This window comes from Thermobia domestica, chromosome 4 (assembly GCF_964235325.1).
Source record: "Thermobia domestica chromosome 4, izTheDome1.hap1.1, whole genome shotgun sequence".
Lineage (NCBI taxonomy): Eukaryota > Metazoa > Arthropoda > Insecta > Zygentoma > Lepismatidae > Thermobia > Thermobia domestica.
Genome location: NC_137457.1, coordinates 169,370,498 through 169,393,139, shown reverse-complemented (window position 1 = coordinate 169,393,139; position 22,642 = coordinate 169,370,498).

The following is a 22,642-nucleotide window of genomic DNA, read 5'->3' as shown; positions in this document are numbered from 1 at the left end:
CCTAAAACGAAACGCGATTACGTTTGTCCGTTTTTTTCTACATTTTTTGTGAAAACATTTTAATGAGCAATAATATGCACATATAATTTTTATAATATGAGCATATAATTTTTATAATATGCTTTTTGATTTGGATTGGTTTTGGTTAACAGCTAGAAAATGTAACCTAAACGTTTAATGTCCCACGTTTATGCATGTTAGGTTGAGGAAAATTATGATTAAAACAAATGAACTATGATGGACAAATTAGTAAAATGAGAAAGTGGGAGTATCCCGAGAAGACCCACGAGCATGATGTTGTCCGTCTCAAGCTTACCTGCCTTGGGAACAAACCAGGCACCCCACCCATCAGATAGTTCAGTTGGCGGGGTCTCAGTTTCGATTCTCAATGGGAGAACCTTTGAAATATTAAATGTCCTCGATGTATTTCTGTTCGTATCCCTGTCGTTCAACGTTGCTAGAAATAAATGTAAAACGAGAATAACCGAATATAATAGACGTAAATTACGGAGATACTTTCGGTCTTTTTTTAAATAAAAAGCTTAAATTCTGTGGACTATAGTATTTTATCATGACCGAAATCAGTGTTTCATCGTTAATAAAATATTGCAATCGTAAACGTTTGCAATTTGTTATATAGATCAGTGCTTCTTGACTATTAATTAGAAGAGCAGTGTTAGGGTAGTGGGTTGAGCGGTCGTTTCGTGAATCAGGGGTCCGCGGTTCGAGTCCCGCCGAAGAAATTCCGAAATGTTTTATAATTTTCAAAGTTGATATTTCTGGTGTATAATAGCACCAAACATAGTCAATTTCTCTCGTTCTTACAAGTTAGAGTTGAAACGACTTCCTTCACAGGGGAAAACTAAAATGACGTAACAGTCTACACTCTCGATTCCTACTGTCCTACTACGTGTTTTGCAAACAATTCATGAATACAAAACGGTCATCCTTAAGGTCATAATTTTGTCTGAAATGACATTGTGAAATTGTTTCTACGTTCTTTCACTCTTACTAAAAATAATAATAATATTTCTTTTCGTCATTTTCAAACACGTTCCATATATTCCTTCAACCAAAATTGGTAAATACGTACTATTTTTTGTATATATATTTTGTTAAAATATCAGTATAACGCAAATATCATTCAATGTCTTTTACCCAAAGAAAGGGTGTTACTATGCATCATGATGCAGATAAATCCTACTTAGTTTCTGTTAAGGCATCCAAAGGTTCGATTTTCGTATTGTTCAATAGCTGACACCTTTTTCCTCCCATCTTTCCCTTCCAAAGTATCTCTAATAAGGCAATTCATCCTTATAGAGGGTCTAACAAATTTCTTTTGATTTTTCTTAAGTTCAGTATGCTCATTTGCATTGGAATAAGGCGTGATATTTAGGTCTCAAATATTCATTAATAACAACAACAACAAGCATAATAATATTAATAATAATAATAATAATAATAATAATAATAATAATAATAATAATAATAATAATAATAATAATAATAATAATGGTATTAAAAATTTAAAGTAGGTCTAAAATTTGGAAAAACTTACTTAAACGTACGGATTTCGGAGAAGGGTTTCCATACCTTCAAGATACACCTCTGCAACTACCCATATTTTAAACAAAAGGTTTCCGCTAACGTTTCATGTAGAAAGTGTTCTACTGTATGTTTTAAGAAAAATAAATGTAATAGAAACAATTGAATATCACTCAACAGTAAGGTATATAATATACGAAATTTTAGGATGTGCAGAGATAAGTATAACAGCTTTGTTAAAAAAATACCTAAACGGACCATAATCCAATGAGCTGTAAAATACAAAGTAACAAAAAGCTTGTAAGATTCCATCTACAGAGCAATTGTTACTTAAACAATGGACATGCACTATTTAGAAAATCGTAACAAGACGAGAAATGTTTACGATATTTTTCATCTCGTCTCAATTGTTATCTCTAAAGCGACATGATAATTTGAGTTACCCTTATCCCGTCTCGAATATAAACTGTTAATACTCGTGTTATTTTGCTTGTTTTAGAAACAAGATGAGACATTTCTCTTCTCGTGGACAACATTAAACAAAACAGAAACATTCTTGCCAAATGTCACATTTGTGCTTGTAACGTTATGATCGGAGCGATAATTAGCTCCTAGCTTTTAATCTTCTACGAGATAATAATAAATATTATTATTACTATTATTGTCACTGAAGAATTGGTAGTTCAAGTATTGAAACATCCGATATTGAAATATCTGAATATAATTATACATGTCAGCGTCGATCAATCGTTATCAAAAATCCTAAAGTAGAAAAAGTACCTGACGCGGATTCGAAACACGAACCTCAAGATTACAAATCGAGTGTCTTGACCACTCAACCACGATCATTACGCCGTAAATAAATCGTCTTTAGTCTTGTTACACTGTTAAAAATACTTACTTAAAAATGAGTAAAATTGACTCAAATTTGAGAACATTGTGTTCTCAGAATAGTTCCGAGTACATTGTTGTCAAAAGTGAGAAAGTGTGGGTGTTCAGAATATAAGAACAATATGTACTCAAATTTGAGTGAATTTTACTCACTTTTGAGTAAAAATTCTCTTAAAAGCGAGATAAAACATTCTTAAATGAAATGAGAAACTGCTATTTCTCAAAAATAACGAGAACATATTTTCTCAAAAATGCGAAAGCTAACCGTAAAATGAGATAAATGTAATCAACATTGAGAAACTCTTTGTTCAAAAGCTAGTCATGCTCTTCTCACAATTGAGAACATGTATACTCAAAAGTGAGTAGAAAAGTATTCGAAATGCTCAGATAGCCGCAAAATTGAGAAACACAAATTCTCAAAAATTGAGAATATTTCCTCTCAAATTTAAGAAAAACTCTTCTCAAAAATGAGTTTTTTTTAAAAAAAATGAGTAAACAAGTACTAAAAAATGAGATTTTATTAGTATTCAAAAATGAGAAAAAAATACTTATCCTGCTGCCTTGCTGGCACAAGGAAAGTTTCCTGGAACTAGAAAGGTAGATTACTCTCACACTGCACTGGACAATTTATAGTAAGTACGCCTTCTATACATTAATATTGAAGTTAAAAAATTTTCCTCTTAAAAGTTGGAAAATAGAAATCAGTTTTTGAAAAAATACGCGTACTTCAAAAATTACTTCTATTTCCCAGCTTTGAAGATGAAAATGTTTAACATCAATATTAATGTGTAGAAGGCGTACATACTATAATTCTTTAGTACAGTGTGAAATTCATCTACCTTTGTAATTTTGGGGAATTTTCCCTGTGCCAGCAAGGCAACAGAATAAGTACCCCCTTTCCTATTTTTGAATACTAATATAATCTAATTGTTAAAGTACTTTTTTACTCAATTTTGAATCTGCAATGTTACATTTTTATGCTGAGACCTGTTGTTTCCATAAATAGCATAGATGAGAATTTTAATTTAATCAACACACAAGCTCCTTGTAACTTAAAATTTTATTATGTTGGTTTGCGTAATTTTAAACAAGTAAGCCTGATATAGTGGACAAATTTTATGTGCACTGGTTTTCTCTATGTATTCTCGTTTCCTCCTAGTTTCTTCATTGCATCACTTCATTATCATTGCCTTCTCCTTTAGCCTTGAAACATAATCATGCGACGTTACACATACACACACACAAAAACTTAAATGTATATATATATTTCATTTTGATTAAAGGAAAATATGTTTGTACATTGTATTTTTTATTTGCCAAATAATAGACTAAGTCTATACATTATGTACTTCACATACACTCGAATATGTACATTCTTTTTACAAATTCCTATCTCTTATCCAGTATTCAGTTATAATGTTAGTGTGACTTCTTAACAAATGTCTTTGATAATTAAATAATTTGCTAAATACTTCAGCACAATTTTTATAACAACTTACATAAGACCATGAGGATACATGAACCCTTTGAATATGTACAAAGTACTATGACAGATGTATGCATTCGTTGGAAAACAGTGTGTGTCGTCTGCCAATGGTCAACGGCTATGTACGAGATCCTCCCAGATGTTTTTCATTTGCTATAAATGTGTCTATGCCTTCATCTCCCTGGAAACAAAGAGATTATGGAATTAGTGACAATAGAAATAAAAATAAAATGAAATACTTATAAATCTTATTCGTGTATGGCGATATCTCGAATAATATTAGTGTTGCTACGTTCTAATTTGAATTAGTATCAATTGAAATACGATTATATAGACTCTAGTAAAGACAGTAAAAAGAATCACGCAATATTTCTTCAATTAATATTGAAACCAGAAGTTGTAGTAGATCTACCATTTAGTGTTTTAGCAGAGTGATTAGAGTGGAAATGGAATATATTCTAGGGACGCTTAATCGATTAAAAAATATACAATGTGAGATTACTGTCTATTCTCTATAGTGATCAACGTTAAAACTGGAAATGATTTATTTCTATCACTACAAGTAGGTGGATCACATCCATTAACGAACTCCTCCGAGATAATTATCTAGCTGTTGATTGCAGAAAACGATTTTAAAATTATCTTTTGTTGAAGAGTTAGAAATGTAGAGTTGTAGAGTTAAAAGCGGTGTAACGGACGTACTAAGCCAGAGGTGTTTACCCTCCCGAGGATGGCCCTTTCGAGGGCATTCTCACCCTCAAATTCCCTCTCAACCATAATGACGCGATTGCGATGACAAGCTTGGACAGGGAAGAACAGGGCCAACTGTCACTTTCAGGACTAGAGCTAGGACAAATTCCCAACACGAAGGCGAGAGGATGACGTCCCTCAGCGAGCCCACTATACGATGAAAGGGAAGAAAGAAAGGATTGAGAAAGGAAAGAAGCAGCCTGAGACCATTATATTAGGTACCTCCATCCCTGCATTTGAATGGTATGAAAGAAGGAAACCCAAGAAAAACTTCACTCAAGATGGCAGGTCTAAAAAAGCTGTTACACTCTTTCGGCCGAGTGTCCCCACCAGGAGTCGAACCTGGGACCGCTCATCTCAAAGGCAAGAGCAGAAATAATTTCTTCCTAACGTTCACATTACAACTAACATATGAAAACTCGTCAAAAATTGTGTATCTTGCTCTCATATTTCTAAACCGGTGTATTTTTTTCGGAGAGTAATTCGCTGACTACTTCCTCAATATCAACGTGGTGCCATTCTTCGCTTTCAGTGCTCAGGATTGGCAAAGGGCTCAACCAATGCCGTATCCTTTGCGGGGGAATGGGGAAACTGCCCTCCCAATTAAGCTTCCAGTTGTTTGATAGGATTGATTTAAGTTAAAACGCCGTTATTTGTATGATGTGATATGAACAGGAAGGTATAAATAAAGCTTGGAATATGTTTACCACGTAACAGGGAAAAAAACGATACGAAAATGTGTTCCGAGCCTCATTCAATAAATTGTGTCTATTACAGCCCCTGACAGTATATATATATATTTAGTAAGGCACAACACACTGACACAACTTACCTATAGCTCTGCAATGAAATATTCGTGGCTCCTGTAAGGTGCCGACCTCCTCCTTATTATTTTTGCTCCTTTCTTACGTGTGATTACACCTTGTGGTAGTAGAAATGGAAGCAAATGTAGTGCGCAATTGATTGCTATAGAGAGAGAATATGACTAAATCAGTATATAATAATGTTTGGAATTAGCAGATATTGCTGTTGTCTACCAAAACTACTTCCATGAGTTGAAATATGGTTTTACTTAGTACATTGTGAGCTAGTGGTCTACTATGCCACGCTTAATTGCCTGCTTGGAGAGCATGACCGCGACCGTTCGTTCTATTTAATGGACGGGTTCCGCAAGAATGTAATGCACCCCGCCCGCTGTTGCAGAATATACACTATTACAATATACACCAAGTGCACCGTCAAGATTTGTCCCTTAACCTTGACACCAAAGTGTGTCACCCCCATTCTCTGAGGGAGTGGGATACGCCCACTGCGCGGCCAGACCGAAGTCCTGAGTGCCTACCAGTATACCTACTGGTTGAGGCAGACTGCTAACGAGTCAGTCCTACCATGCTCTGCAGGCATGGCGCTCGAGCGTTATAAGGCAAGCTCACCTCCCACCCGTGTTCACCGTTACGCAGATTCCTAGGATTGGCTCCCACAAGCTACCGAATCCCACGGTATGACCACAGCCCGGCAGAGTTCAAACCAATCCGGGGCCCCAGGCAAAAGCCCGAGGGGGCTTGTTCAATCCCCTCCCTGCCTACCTCTATCGTTCAACAGGAAACCGCCTTGTCGTGTAGAGGTACCACGCACACGTCGAGATACTCCCGTATCTCATCCCGGACCCAATAATACGTGTTGAGTCACCATTTGGGTTTGGTGCCGGCAATGTCCCACGGAACTTCCTCCCTATTAGCAGGAACAGAACCTTTACCCAGATTCCTGGGATTGGCCCCTCCCCCGCCTCCAGTTGGTCCTCCCGCAGGCTGGAATCCGACACTCCCCCCACTCGGTAGGGTCGTCCGAACAATACGGGACTTCCTCTAGTTACTGTAGAGGTACACCGTACATTACCAGAGCCAATGACTAATGGAGACCGTTTGCTCAAGGCAGACATTGTCATTTGGGAGCCGTGTCTCCCGAGGGAGCCGTGTCTCCCCTGGTAGGCCCGCAAAAACAATACGGGGTACCTATCTTTAACGTCTTTAGGTACTACGTACACGTTGTAGCGATGCTACTTGTCCGAATCCCAATGGTACGTGTAAGCCACCATTAGAAGGGACACCCACACCCTTCCTTCGGTAGGGTCGTTCAAACAATACGGAACTACCTCTTCTTACGGGAGAGGTAAACCGTACATTACCAGACCCAATGGCTGATGTAGACTATCTACCGTTAAAGACAATGGCCATTTGGAAGCGGCGGCTCCCCTGGTAGGGTCGAGGCTCTTGCACCCAGCTCAGACAACCGGGTCGAAGGAGGGACCCACTTCCTCAGTGCTCATGAGGTACGAGTATGCGTTACGATACTAGGTATCCCATTACGGACCCAAGAGAACGCATTACACTCTCTTTGAGGGCATCATCCTCCCGGTAGGACGTTGGATCCGCCCACCCAGGGACACCAACTACCCACTCTTTTGGCGTGTTGAGGTACCATGCAGCCTTATCTCCCGGGCCCAAGGGCAGGCTTAGTTGCCCATTTCAGGGGATACCCAAGGGCTCACCCCGACGGTAGATACGGCAGCCTAAGCTACCTACCCCACTAAGGACGTGATGGGGTCACACGTACTCTCTCAGATCCAATGGCACGAGTTAGTCGCCCATTTCATAGGATGCCCCCCGAAAGCTCACCTCCGCCGGTAGGTTGTGGACACCGCGTGCTTACCCACTACCATAGAGCAGTTAAAGTACCGGTAGTGAGTTCGGGTATCAGTGCCACCCTATCTCCCCGTGACGGGTTCACGGGTCACCACCGGGCATGTGACCCGGGATATACACAGGGGGTCCCTCCCCCTTTCTCAGCACGGGCCTGGGACCGGCCACTGCGGGGTTATTCCTTAGCACAATGATGAGGAAACATTTTGAGTCGCAGGCCAAAGAAAATCAAAAAAACTATAGGCGGGCCAATATAATTTGTAAAAAAGAACAACAGTCATTGTATTACTCTTTTAAAAGCAAGCTCTATTAATACTCGAAAGATGATGAAGGGGAATATGATAAATGGTATTGTGAATACATTTCTAAACATTTCTCATAATTTGGCTGGAAGTATAATCCACTGATTCTCTGAAGTGAAGTTATATTCGTCAGGAAATGAATCACATGGTAGGCTGGGTGGAAACGTTTAAGGAGCTACATCTAATTCGCGGGCCATGCTTTGCCCATCACTGGCTTAAGACGTGAAGATGATAAGCCCAAGATGTGCAATTTTGAGTTCATGTACGTTTATTTAAAAGGCATTACGTGTTTCAAAATACTGACTTATTTTTACTTCTCAAAGTAAAGCATATAAAAGCTACTATTTGCTGCGATTGAATTATAACAATAAAACAATGTTTGTGACAAGACACTGTAAAAATATAATGTAAAGAAAAAACGAATGGGTGCTTTGCCAGAAGTAGGATTGTGTTGATGACAAATAGACTCTTGTATACATATTTATACATGCAACCTGGAATATCATAAATATACACGAAAACTTGATCTTACTCACCAAGAACTTTCTCTAGGGAAACCTTAAAGAAAATTATCACTGCCAAACTGATGACATTGAAAACAGACTGATAAATTGAAAGTGCTGATTCTCATGAAGGTAATCAACTTTTGGTAGCTCTTTTCCATCTTGCAATACATTATGTTATGTCTTTCCGCTGGTCTAGTAGCTAGCATGCACGCCTTTGGTGTAAAGGGTCCCGGCTTCGATTCCCGGTGGGAGAGCGTTAAAATAGTGGTTCATTATGTTCCACTCTTCCATTTTAAACTGTAGGTCCACTCTCACATAGTCTCGAAGTTCAAAAAGAAGGCTCGCCGAACAAATATTTAAATTCAGCATCGATCTGAAATATAAAGATTTAATTGTTATACAAATATATGCTATTAAATAAAAAAATTTACATTTTTCTAGTCATGAAGTTCCAAAGTAGTTCATTGTCATAATGTTTTACAGCAATGTTAGAAATGCTCATACATGAATAATGTGAAGTAGCAATTAGACTCTTGTTTAGGCAAAGTAAATTATGATGAAACCAAGCAGATCGTACTGTTACTGATTGTACGTACAACTAATAAGGCAGTTATTCCCGAAATTAGTATGATAAATTTTTACCTAATAATATTTAATTTTATATTAATTTGGTATCTGATAAAACACTGAAATAAGCTACTTACTTTCTTTCGAGCTAAACGTGTAAACCTGTTCTTCAAAACCTCGAAATATTTTCGGTTTACTTCGTGTTCTTTAGTATTGAGTATTATATTCGTGACATTTCGGTAGCGCTTGCTATCTTCTCAGCTGCACGAATAACTCACACGGAAAATATTACACCTCTCACGATGTCATCGTAAAGTTTTGCATGTATGCTTTGCTTGTAAAATTCCCAACTCTAATGAGGAAGGTAGTAGGGGCTACCAAAATTGTTTGGATTAGAATACTGACTACTATAAAAGACAGAATAAAGATAAATGCCAGAATTATTTCGTTACTATTAAAAACCCTGCCAAATCATATCGTTGCAAACACTCAAATGAAACAAATGAAATCAAAGTTTCAGTATAATGCCTCACATTTATACTCTGTATGCTACAGAGGTTGAAGTCTTGAAGGCCAAAGTCCCGAAACAATGAGATCGTGTGTTTTGTAAAGCTGTATATGAGGATGGTTATTTCTTATTTTGAAGGGAAAGAAAATCAGAAGTTTATTGGTTTCTTCTGAAGCCTACTTTTCTTTAATTGAAGTAATAACTAAATTTGATACTGATTGATAGAATTGGATATTGGGGACTAGTCCTTTTCCATCCAGGGGCGTGTACAAGGAAATTGCGAGCGGGGGAGGAGTAGAATAGTACATAGTAGTCATAAGTATTGAATATTCTCAAGGCAGATTTTTAATTGTAGATTCCATTACAGGGAAAACGAAGGTAGTAGTTGAATAAAAAAAGACTAAAAAAATCTATCCCTTAAACAAGGTGTTTTTCTTTCATGTGTACGCAGGGGTAATAGCACATATTTTGAGAGATGAATTTGCCACTTGAGAAATAAAGGAAATGGGGGAATGAAGAAGAGGGAGGAAACGGGAGAACTCCGAGAAAACCCACGCACACGGTGTTTGTCTACTACAAAGTTCACTTGGCGGAAGTTGGGATCGAACGAAGGACACTATGCATCACCTCCGCCCTTGGTATGACGGATTCAAGAGCACTGTACTGTCAGATTCATATCCTGACTGAAATGTACTAGTATAAAGTCCCAGCATTGTACGGACAAGACATTAACCAGGTTGAACTGCACCAAGTCAAAGAATCTAACCAGACGGTAAAGGGAGACAGTGATGGATGAGACGTATGAATAATAATACAAAAATAGGTACAATGAAGGAATTGACATGAAACTCGAAAAAACTAACCTTCTGTGCAACTCGCCTACCTTCATTTTTCAGGCTCCCACACTTCCCGATGAGCAAAGAAACCAACACCCGTGTTAAACAATAAGTAATTCAGCTGTAACAGCCACCGTAGTGTTTGCAGTTTGAGGGAAAGTTCCCTAATCTAGGGAAATTTCATAGGTAAATTTAGCAAAAAGGAAAAAGGGAATTATTCGATAATACATAAAAAAAATTAAGGGGAATTCTCCAGTTAACTGATTGACAAATATCACTGCTTAAATTGTTCTTTGTTATTCAGAAATAAACCAATACAATTGCAATAGTTTGTGTGTGGTGCGAAGTAGCATAATTTGCACCCATTGTTAGCTGGTGGGGTGCACGGTGCCTCAGTGGGGAGCACTTACCTCAGGTGCATGGTTTCCTTGGTACGATTTTCACCCAAGCAAGCTTGTGATAAACAACATTGTGTTCGTGGATTTTCTCGAGATACTCCCGTTTCCTCCCACTTTCTCATTTTTCCATCATCATTCACTTGCTTTAATCATCGTCTCCCTTAACTTAAAAGCATAATCATGGGACGTTAAACTGAAAGATTTCACTATATTTGATTTTCTTGGGTGAGTGTATACTTTTGTAAAAAAAAAAGTAATCGTAAAAGTAAAAGGAAAAAGGAAATGAATAAAACAAATGTGGTGGGTAGCAGAAGCTTCATTTCAGATTTTGCTTGTCAGAGGGCAAGACCCCTTGATATTAGTAAAATTTTGCGTTTTTCACTGACTACTATTCTATTCAAAAAATCTACATAAATCTCAATCTCAGGGGTGCAATTTCTTTTATAACTGTATCTCACTTTTCCTGTGATGATAACAACATATAAGCGAGTATTCAGTGAATTAAATCACTGAAATCTATATTCATAGCACAATTGTAGAGATGAAGTTGAGCCCTTTGGCAATTTTTACCATGAAAGCAAAAAAGGCAATATATTGATATCGTAAAAGTAGTTAAGGAATTCCTCTCCGACAAAGATCACCTGTACACTTATTTTTCAAATAGTAATTTATAATTATACTTACGTTGGATAAAATTTCTCCATAGTTATGGGCTCGACACACTGAAACCACCCCTACCAAGAGGTGAAGATGACGTGTAAACGACGTCAAATACGAACGACATTAGTGTCGAATTTATGTGTAAAATTGAATAGTGACACTGTGGATGCTGTGTAAGTCCAAATGAAGCCTTGGATATGTCCAAGGTTGACCCTATTGGCATGAGGTCATAGGGGGAACTAGTGAACACTTCAGAACTGTTCCTTTTTAGTACGTTTCAATACACTGCGGGTGAAAAGTGATAATGCACAGATACTGATATCACACTCGGAAAAATCGGAGATATAACTTCTGGGGAAACATTACTAACTGCTCACTTTCTAAAATTTTTACTACTTTGCAGGGGCGTAGACAAGGCTTAATGAGGGCATGTGTTTCTAAAATGTCTATAATCATCTCTAAAATTAAATATCATTTACAGAAAAGTAGTGATTTCGTGGGGCACGATCTCTGGATTGCCAAGGCCTACATTCTGTGTATTTCCCAGATGCTCTGAATTGTAATAAGCTCCGCTTCAAGTGTAAGACGTAAAATGTAATTAAGAAAAGTATAACGTAGAATACAATATATATAGAAAATATGTTATTATAAATAAGAAATACAGTAGAAAATGTTTATGAAACATAATGTTGAAGGACAAGCTTTTTTTAAACTATCATACTTGAATGTAAAATATACTTTTAAAACAATTTTCCATTTATGCAAGGCTACAAACAGGTGAGGAGTGCCACTTGGTAGACACTATTTACCTCTTCGAATTACAAAACTATGAATTTGACACCAATAGTTTTCGTATTCTATTGCTTTTTTTAAACTTATAACACCTTTCCGTCCCTGAAATGGTTTCAGTGCCTTATCCCCCAAAGTAGATTTTTGTGATGGTAAGTTATACGTATAAAAAATTCCTTTGAAATTCGTCCAAGAGTCAATGTTACACTCTGGCGTACGTTTTCTTCTCAGGCAAACTCTCTAAATATATTTACATACATTACAGTAAGAACTGAATTTTGTATTAACGCCTGTCAGTCGTCGTTGTGCAAACATTCATGATGATATACCGTAGGGAAATGAGTTACATTAAGGTTGTAAGATTTAATATCAATTTTGAAACATAGCAATTTTAAGAAACGCATGTAATATCAAATATCATATTTGAAAATACTTTCGAATTAAACTAGCTGTGACTACATTACTTCGAAATTGCACAGTATGAGCGTAGCTCAAAGAAAATAATCAATAAGAATGGTCTTGATTCGAAGTTCTGACCATACATGTAGGAGTAACAGACATTAACCATTCACCTAACAGACAATGACGCACAGGGTTTAGCACTACTTTATCAGATGGTTCTATCAAATGTAATCTAATTAACACAATAGTAACAACTTTTACTTCCCTAGAAAGTGTTCTCAACAAGGAGAAGTTCATTATGCACATTGTAACTAAGTTACAAGAGGTTTATATCCTATCAGAACGGCGCATTTACCAAGTCAACTTTTGAAATATTCCATTAAGTTAGCTTTCAAGGTAGCTAAAGGAAACGTGTGTGCATGAGTAGAGAGTTCTCCGTAGCAGAATGGAAAAAGTTATGGTTCGATAACTACAGGGTTCGCGGTTCGAAATCGGATGCTGTAGACTTTTTAAATTCTTATTTCCTTGGTTCTCAAGATCTTTCTCTCCATTCGTAATCATCTGATGCTCTCAAAGGTGTTCTCCACCTTAATTCGACAACGGCCTAATGTGATCCTCCCATTTCGAAACCTTCCCTTATTCTCTTTCACAAAATCACAATTTTCGTCATAATACAAATGCTGTCCTATCATTTTTCCCCAGTTCTAAATCTGTGTATATAAATAATTCCTCTCTGTCTCCATATTTCAATTTCTCTTTCTGTCTGTCTCTCTCTATGTCGCCCAGGAACTCATACGGTTTGAGATCAAACCTTTCACTCTTAAACCCAAATGCAAGCTCTCTAGCAATGTGCTATCGTAACTCAATAGGTTTTGTCCTAAAACCAGCGTTATTTTACAGTTTATTAAGGGGGGTCTCCGCCGCCAAAAATTTTTCACTTTTTCATTAGTGTATTATTATATATTTGCTAAAACAATATTTATTTATGAAGCTCAAGGGAGGGGAACTTACACCCTCCTGTCCTGCCCAAATTTTGCTTGCAATTATTGAAAAGAAATTAAGTGAATCATTTAATAACACTCATTTCTGTCAGTAGATGTTCTCGAGCTCTGTGCGTGCATTGCAGACTTTAGGAAGCACAAAACGTACTGCTGTTATTGGCAATTTCCATAAATTTTTAGGGAGCATCTTACTAGCTTGCAGTCTTTAAAGAAGGGAAAGATTGAAACTAAAGGTATTAATGAAGCTATGGGAAGATTGTATGCCTTTTCTTAAAAAAATAAATTAGGCTCATTAAAGATATTTCAGAGCACATGAAAGAAAAAGCCTATTTTAGAGCTATAACATTGTAAACTTGGTTCCTGTTTTTTTTTTTTTTTTTTTTTTTTTTGTCTAAATGGAAAGAGTGTAGTACGTCACACACACTGCGTTAGACAAGGAGAGGTGGGGGAGGGAGGGAGTTGGATTGAAGACAAGAAATAAGTAATCGATTGAGACATGTATTTCTGGATTGCATAAGAAAACGGGGCAAGAGTTTGTTATTAATTTGGACAGACTGTACAAGAGGGTCAGCATTACGAAAGAAAAGTTCTTCACTAGCTTAAATATTAAACAGAAGTTAAAATTAAAAATATTACTATATTCACCAATGATTGTATCCCAAGTTTGGACAAATAAATATCACATGTTGCGAAAACCGAGGAGCACAAAACTCAAAAGCTAACTACAAAACAATCTTCGTTTTAGGGGTGTAAAGTTAAAAAGAATATTACTCGGCACAACACACAGTAAACAACAGCCAAACGAGTTTGTAGTGCTTTTTTCATTTAATCTTTCAAACTAATTTTAATCACTGCACCTAGATAGCTCTGAATTCAAGAAAAGCACAGGTATTCAAAGCTACATTGTTTCAAAGGTACAACGCCTTCCCCTATTTTGCGGGGTGACGAAATGTCTGATTTTTTTTAAGAAGGAGTTTTTTATCTTTCTACAATTATAAACATTGTACATTATATATGATCAACCCATGAATTAAGAATACTCATAAGTACTCTATTTTATATTTTAAGCGCTGTGTCATGGTAAGTATTGAATAATTTATATTGACAATCAGCATGAAAGTAATGTTTGTGGTTTACAAATATTAAGTTTACTAATGATGTTAAAACATCGTTAATAATAATTAGTACAAGATTGTTTATTCAATCTACATTTTAAGTTTATTCTCTTATTTTCTGCGTTATATGTAGCGTTTTAGCGAGAGGAAAACAAACCAGACCAAAGGCCAGAACAAAGGCCAAATATGCACCAATGAAAGAAAATCAAGTGTTCCCTTTCTTAAAAATTATATTTCCGCAAATGTATTAAGAAATATGATTAATAACAAACTTCTAGAGATTGGACGTAATTTTAATTAGTTGGTGTACTGAGAATAGTTATGTTTCTTGTAAATGATGTTTTGTAAAAACATATATTTTTATATAAGTTCGTAATGGTTTAAGGTTACAACAGGGGAAGTTATTACTGTAACATTCATTTGGAATATCGGTGAACAGTAATAAAACTCAATAAATAAATATCAAGCAGAATATTAAAACATGGGCTACGTTACTCCACTATCAAAATTTTGCTATATAATATGGAAGGAATTTCTAGTGGAAAGTGCTGAACCTTGAAACGTCAATCGGAAGAGAAGTAATATGGTTTAAGAAGCACCTAAAATCACTTCCTCACATCATACGTAGTACGTTCTGACATACTATACAATTATGACAATCATCATCTGTAGTAACATAACGTTTATTTCTAAGCTTTACGTAAAGTCAACAAGGAATATATCAATAAAATATTGCAAAAAACTTTCTTAGCTCTCTCTATACGTAACCGAGAAGATAACGCTAATTGTGATTTGACATTACTTCAGCTTAAAAATTAAATATATGAAAAAGAAATCGAAATTTATAGAACAAAAACCAGTCCTTCAAATCCACAGAACAGAAAGAAAGCTCAAATAAAACTACCTGATTTTATAGAACCTTATATCCATTACTCAGCGGCGGCGGTTGGACGTTAGAAGTGGGGGGCGGGGCAAAACATGATCTTAACAATTGTATATCAATGTTAGATTTCCTGGTTGTTTCTAACAGTGGTTGATGAAAGGTTGCATAACTAATAGGATACTATCTTCTTCCACTTAAAATGCCGTATATCGTATTTCTGTTTTATTAAGTAAATTCGTAAGAGCAATACAGGTAGGTACCTAGCCCTTTATACTCTTAAACAACGAAAATGTAAGAAGAGATTTGATTCCTTGCTCATGAATATCTTACAATTCTGTCTGGAAAATTCTGTGATCAGATTATTTAATAACAAATTTGCAAAACAAATAAATAGAAAGGACAATATTAATCATAGTAATGAATAATGATGCCTGTTTTGCAAAAGTTATATTAAAACTGGGAATTAATGTACAACTTATGCTTTTAATTCCACACATGCCATTACCTGAATGTTTTTACTCTTAGAAAATGTAATACAGTAAGTGCTGCAAGCATATGCTATGACATTTAAGGAAATATGCAATTGCAATATTAATTGCTTTGAACTGCAATTAAAACGCAATTCCTGTAGCTTTCTTCACTCTACGGGAAGACATATATCCAATACGTACTCAGGCAATGGCAAATATCATATGGCACCATTTGTTTTCCAATGAAACAATAATACATACAAAACCTTTAACAGGGTGTCCACATTGTTGTAAATAAGTGAAAGTCAGGGAAAATCAGGGAAAAATCGATTTAGGTCCATTGTTTAACTACTGAATTTATGAAATAGGGTTGATTTCTTAACTGTTACTGGATGCAAAATGTAATGTTCTCTTATATAGTTGTTGAAACTAATTTTCTGCGAAAAATACATCTAACTGCATCCTGTCATATTTGCTCAAAAGGGTAGACACTGTTCTAGAAGAATTGCATGGTGCCAAGAGGATATCTGAACAAGTGGCTGAGAATGCGAAGAAATATTATCTCCAGCTCATAGTAAAAGCTCAGACTGAAGAATTTAAAGAACACTCGAATGAATTCATAGCCAATGGTAGAGATGGTATTGGAATTCATGAGTTTTTTACTTAGTCTTAGGAAATGGGAAGAACTTCGTTGACTTATGGTCAGTTATGAAATTGTGTTTTATCTTCATTCACGGAAACGCATTTTTTGAAAGTGGTTTCACAATAAATAAAATTCTCATTGTTGACAACTTACAAGAAGACTCTCGGGTTGCTCAACGGATCATATATGATTCTGTGATGATAATATGTGGATAATCAGGATTAATAATTACGAGAGGTATGATAAATTCAGTAAGAAGTTTAATGAGAAAATACCATGTGTATCTGGAAAAGAAAAGAGAAATAAATGCTGGAAACGAGAAGAAGAGAGAGAAACGGAAAATTCAGCAACAACTAAAGGAGCTGGAGGAAGAAGGAAAGAAAATTAAACTGCGGAGACAAGAAGGATATTCAGATCAATGAGAAGAAAACTATGCGAGAAAGGATGAAAACAAATTTCTAAATGTGTTGCATTTAACAACTGTGTCTGTGTGTATTTTTTAAATAATAAGTAAAATAATGTATGAACTGTTTATTACTATAGGCAATATTATAATGCTGTGTAATCGGTATTATAATGTTTAAGCATATAATGTATATTTTTTTCATATCATAACTACTCTGTATACTGCTCACTTTTTTTTGTAATTTACATTCAGGCCTAATCAATATCGGTCTAATGCATATGTTTGTAAATTTACATTCCTTTGGAAAGAAAATTGAAAAAGGAAAGAAACAGAAGCGGAAGAGAACAAGCCCAGCTATGTGTAGTGTGCAGGCTGGGGTTTCTTTCTTTTTAAGTTATTCAGGGGTCAGGGAAATCTGGAACTTTGGTCATGGAAAGTCAGGGAAAAGACAGAGAGCTCTTCTCCAAATTGTGTGGACACCCTGTTTACATTTCTAGATGAAATTATATAAATTACGGCGTCTCTTCAAAAAACTGAGGGGGGCAACTGCCCCCTCTTGCCCCCCTCTAATCGCCGCCCATGCCATTACTGATGTATAAAAATACTAAATTTGTGTACTATACACTTATCCGAAGCAGGGCATTTTTGTACTACTTTGTTGCACCATAAAGTTACTACTGTTCCGCAAAGCAAATGAAAAAGCTATCTTCTCAAATTACATTTCTAACCTACAAGTAGATACTTCTGGTGCAGGCCTACGTAACAAGGATACCACTCTTTTGAAATCATTCTAAAACAACCACGTTAGCAGAGTTTTATATTATTATTAACATAAGTGTAATGTAGAGTGACAATCACATCTACAATACCTTAATTCTAAAACATACCGTCATCAAACCATGCATTTGAAGCTGGTAGAAAGATAGATTCAGGAGATTAAAACTTCTTTCCAAAGTACTTTATTAAAGTATTTAGGTGTATATTATATTAAATTAGTATATGGTTTTAAATATAAATTACATTTAATTATTATGTTTACATAAGTGCAAATATATCTTGAAACATGAAAAAGTGGTGAAATTGGTATACTGCTTAAAATAGAGTATGCACGAAAACTTTCAGAATGATTTGTTCCACAATAATACAAACTTACGGTCTTTCAAGTGTAATTACAATTACTCCAGAATTAAATTACTTAAAATAATCCTCAAAACTTTATCAGCCTTCACCACATCTCCAGATTGGTTTCAGATTCCATATTAGTGTAAATATTGTTGTGATCTTCGAATGTATTATTAATCATCTATGTAATTGTACGAAATAAATGTCATTTGTTTCTTTCCCTTTCTGAAATTTCACGCTTCTGAAGAATAACATATTTTCATAATTAGAAACTCTATTGGTTTTCTTTGGAAATAATTTATATTATTACTATACATTATACACTATAATGTCATTGCCTTGTCTGTTTCATATCCTATATTAATTTTTGGGACATTTGAAAGTTTTTAATATGTAAAATTGAATGATAAATGTATTGCAAGTTATGGTTTAATATATGTATTCGGAATTTATATTTCTCTGACGTGTTACTATTTGATAAAGTTCATTTTACGTAACATTGTTATTATAGAAGTGTCACATAAAAAGGCAAGCTGCTTATGTTAGTATAATTCAAACATTTAGCAATTGTGTCAATTAGTTTAAATTTTACGTATGTGTATGGCGATAAATGCCAATGAAAATCAATATACTGCAACCACTCATGACAATATATTACAAAAGGTGTACATTCTTGCGATTTTCTGTAAAGTGGAATGATATAAACATATGCTTATAGAGGCCGTGACAGTAAAAATTCATTGTTATTTGTGCCAGTTTAAGGCTCGTAAGTCACGCATGCTGAGGCGGTGCCATATCGTTAGAGGTTGAATCAATCTAAAGGAGGAATGTGATCAATTAGGAAAAGGGAAGAACTGTCTTTGGATATTAAAGTATGTGTGACAAAATTGCTGCCCTTATTAGCCAGGCCCTACGAAATTTCATCGATTGAAATTACGTTGAAAGGGTGTGTGTAAGCTCTAATTGTCCATCACTTACTTGTGGTATGACATTCAAAAGATGTGTTATCAGCTTGTCAAGTAATCGGGTCATATGACAACGATCCGTGAATTCAAACCTACTATGAGCTACTTTTTTCAGGAATATACGAAGGGAGTACCTAAACTACGAAAAAATCCGACATCTCCTGCACAGATCCTCCCACAATAAGGTTGGTTATATAAGGAAGATGCGGGGCTAAGGAGTTATCAATGCCTGAGCTGTACATTTACCTACAAAATCCTTCTACCCGTGCCGATATGTATATATTCCTTAATCCCTACTACCGGTGCTACTATAATATATGGAGTATAGTCCTTTAAATCCCTGTTTCCATGTCTGTATGAGCTACAGAACAATCTTCATTTTCGTCCAGTTCTTACTTTCTGAGTCCGCTTTAAAAATACTGAAATAAAGTTTCTACGAAAGGTCAATATAGGATGCCAGAGAATATTGTTTTTAATTTAATCACAGATAGTCTTTAGAGTGAACAAAAACCTAAGGAAAAACACTAAAATATATTGTGCAACAATCTATAAAAACATATTTTATACTGAAGAGTCAAGTATAAAATCCCCGTGGACTTTATTTTCAGTATATCTATAGAACCTTACTTGGTTGATAGGCGCGGTTTCTCAGTTATTTACATCGAACACTAAGGCTAGGGAAATTGCAATTGCGCATTATTTCGAGAATAAATTTTGACTTTGACTATTGAATAGACACCATTTTAGTTTAGAACATCCTCTTTCGGGTTCTAAGCAGTAGCAAACTAAGCCAGAAGTAGGATTGTTTTACATTTATATGTGATAAACTACCCAGGAAAAGAAATATTTATAGCAGATAGTTACAGCATCAGACCAGTCATACAAATTATGTAGGGTGCATCACTGACGTCTATTAACATTTCACATTTGAACAAGTCATAACATATCATAACAGAGGATACCGACCGAATTTTTATGTTGTATGATCATATGGTAACACAGTAACCCGGACAGCCGTCCTCTCAATGTACCTACAAAGGATACTGCTCTAGATTTCACGTTTAAGCTCAAGAACCAAAATCAGAACAATATGAAAATTTAAAGCCAAGACTAGTTGGCTTAAGCATACCGAGGAACCTCTCTAGAAAGTTGAGCAGCAACATACAGAAAACATATCAGATTAACGACAATTGACACTTATTTTCGTAGGAAAGTACATGCTATACGGCCGCTTGCGTCACATTCGTCATAGGAACAAACAAATCTCACCTTTGCTTCAAGTGTCTACGCTACTTTCTTAGGAAAATAGAATGAGAGTCATTTAGTATAAAGTAGGTTATTATACTAGATACGACACAAGAGTTAACGCAATAAAGTCACTACGTGGAGTTTTCTCAATGTCTTAACGCTTAGTACGACCAAAAATTACTATGTCACACTTCACTGGTAAGGATCCTTGTTTCCAGTACATTTGCTACATGAACAATTACCTGTCTTTTTACAAATACTATCCGCTCCACTCCAAAAACAATTTTTTACTACCACACCTGTATTTAACTAATCGCAAATAAAACTGTACTTATCCCCATCCTATACGGAGCCAGCAGCACTTAATCGAACAACTTCTATCAATTCGATCCTAGAGTATCACCGATAAAACCATGTACATCACAACAATAAAAGTTGCAGCCGCAGCACAGGGAACCGGACCTCAACTCTAATGAATAAACACACCAATAGAAAAATCCAACAAAGAATAATTTATATTCCCGTGCCAAGAAAATGGCCTAAGTATCCCTGCTTGTTGCGCAGATCACCACATACAACCGAAATGGAACAGGAAGGCAGGGGAGGTAAAAGGGAAACATACTTTATATTCAAGGAAGACAACATCAGAAAAGAGAGCACATAATATAAGAGTTAAACAACTCGGTTTATTTATCGACACGTGTCAAAGAGAGCTGCGTAAACGACAATGTGTTCACTGAACAAAAAAAAATACCTTAAGCAGTACTATAAAGCTAGGAATCCAATCTACCGGTTCTACATATTTCGTATCGTATGCCTTATCAATATAAGAGTTGTAAAATTTACAACCGCTGTTTAATTGACAGTATACAAAAAACAATTAGAAAGATAGATTAGATATTTTCACACTGTTTCAGCACAATGGAAAGTTTAAGTATCTGTCCATTTTTTTTTGCCCAAGACTTGACAAAGATTGTAAGTCATGATTAAACTGCCATGATCCCCTCAACTAAATATCCTAGAAAACCACTGTAACAGGGAAGTTGACAGGAAAATATATTATCAGAATACACTATTCACGTGCTTAAGAAATATGAACATACATGTTTTTTCACCGACAGACAACATATTGCCACCACGTGCTCATATAGTTTCCAGAGATAACAAAGAAGAACATTGATGGCTTTGAATATTCCTATTTGTTATTTGTTCACACCTAAATCGGGCTATTCACCAGAGAATATCAAAAGACACTTTGAAATTTCTTGTGTCAAATGCAAACAGATGTCCCATTTCTTTAAAGAAAAATGCACCATGAATATCGGTTGAAGGATTTTGGGATAGTCTTTACTTCAACGGAAAACGCACCTAAGTTGGAAGTCCTAAATTTCTCAAAGAATGAAGTTAAAAAGCAATTAAATACACACCGAAATTTGTTAATATTATTTTGTTCGATATCAATCCAGATGTAAGACAGTCTTAGACATCGATCGTACACAAAGAGCTCTACAAATACAGAGATTTGTTTCGTAAGCCCCTGATGGTATAGGCCATTTCTAGCACTACGTACACAATATGAGAATTTGAAATATACTGCATTCCACCAAAACCTTTCCACGAACTCTTTCAACTGAATAAATACACAAAACAGCTCACTATCATCAAAAGTATTCACATTACAGGAACAATATCTTTGGTTCCGAATGATTATCATCACAAGCCAAACTCGAATGAATTATAATTTTGATTATCTTTAAAATATAACGACTACATTAAATATCAGCATTACTTCAGTAAATATTGCCATTCAGTACCTCCTACTTTCAAATATGCTAAATCCAAAATTTCAGAGGTATATGACCTTAAGCAGCACTACAGTAAAACTTAACCATACTAGAGTTTTTTTTATGCATTTCTCAGAAGCCGTATGGGACAGACAACTTCTTCACAAGCGTTACCAATGGCCTGCAAAATGATTCTAGATGGTATGCCGGATAGAACAACATCATTTCCAGATGACAATATACTTGAGGGTCATAATTTTCAGCAAGAGATGTTAGATTTGCAAATTTTGTTTTATGAATTATAATAGCATGTTGTTCGTATAACGCCGAAAGAGGCGTAATTCTTTCAACAAAAAAATCGGAGTGTTGTCTCAAGAGTTTTAGGAAAATATATTAAAGTATCAAAGAAATGTTAATATTTGAGACTAAAAAGGCTGCAACAAAAGTAATTTGAAAAGTTTTATCGGCTTATCTAACTCATATATCAAGAGCTATAGTAAAAGAATGGCGTTATTTAAGAGCTTGGGTTTCAACGTTGAAAATTTAATTGGATTTAAAACAATATTTCATTTCAGAAATTGAAACAAAACTATATCGTAATCACTATGTCTTTGTCTCATTTTGACTAATTCCCGCACATTCAAAGGTACTAGTATTGCAGCGACA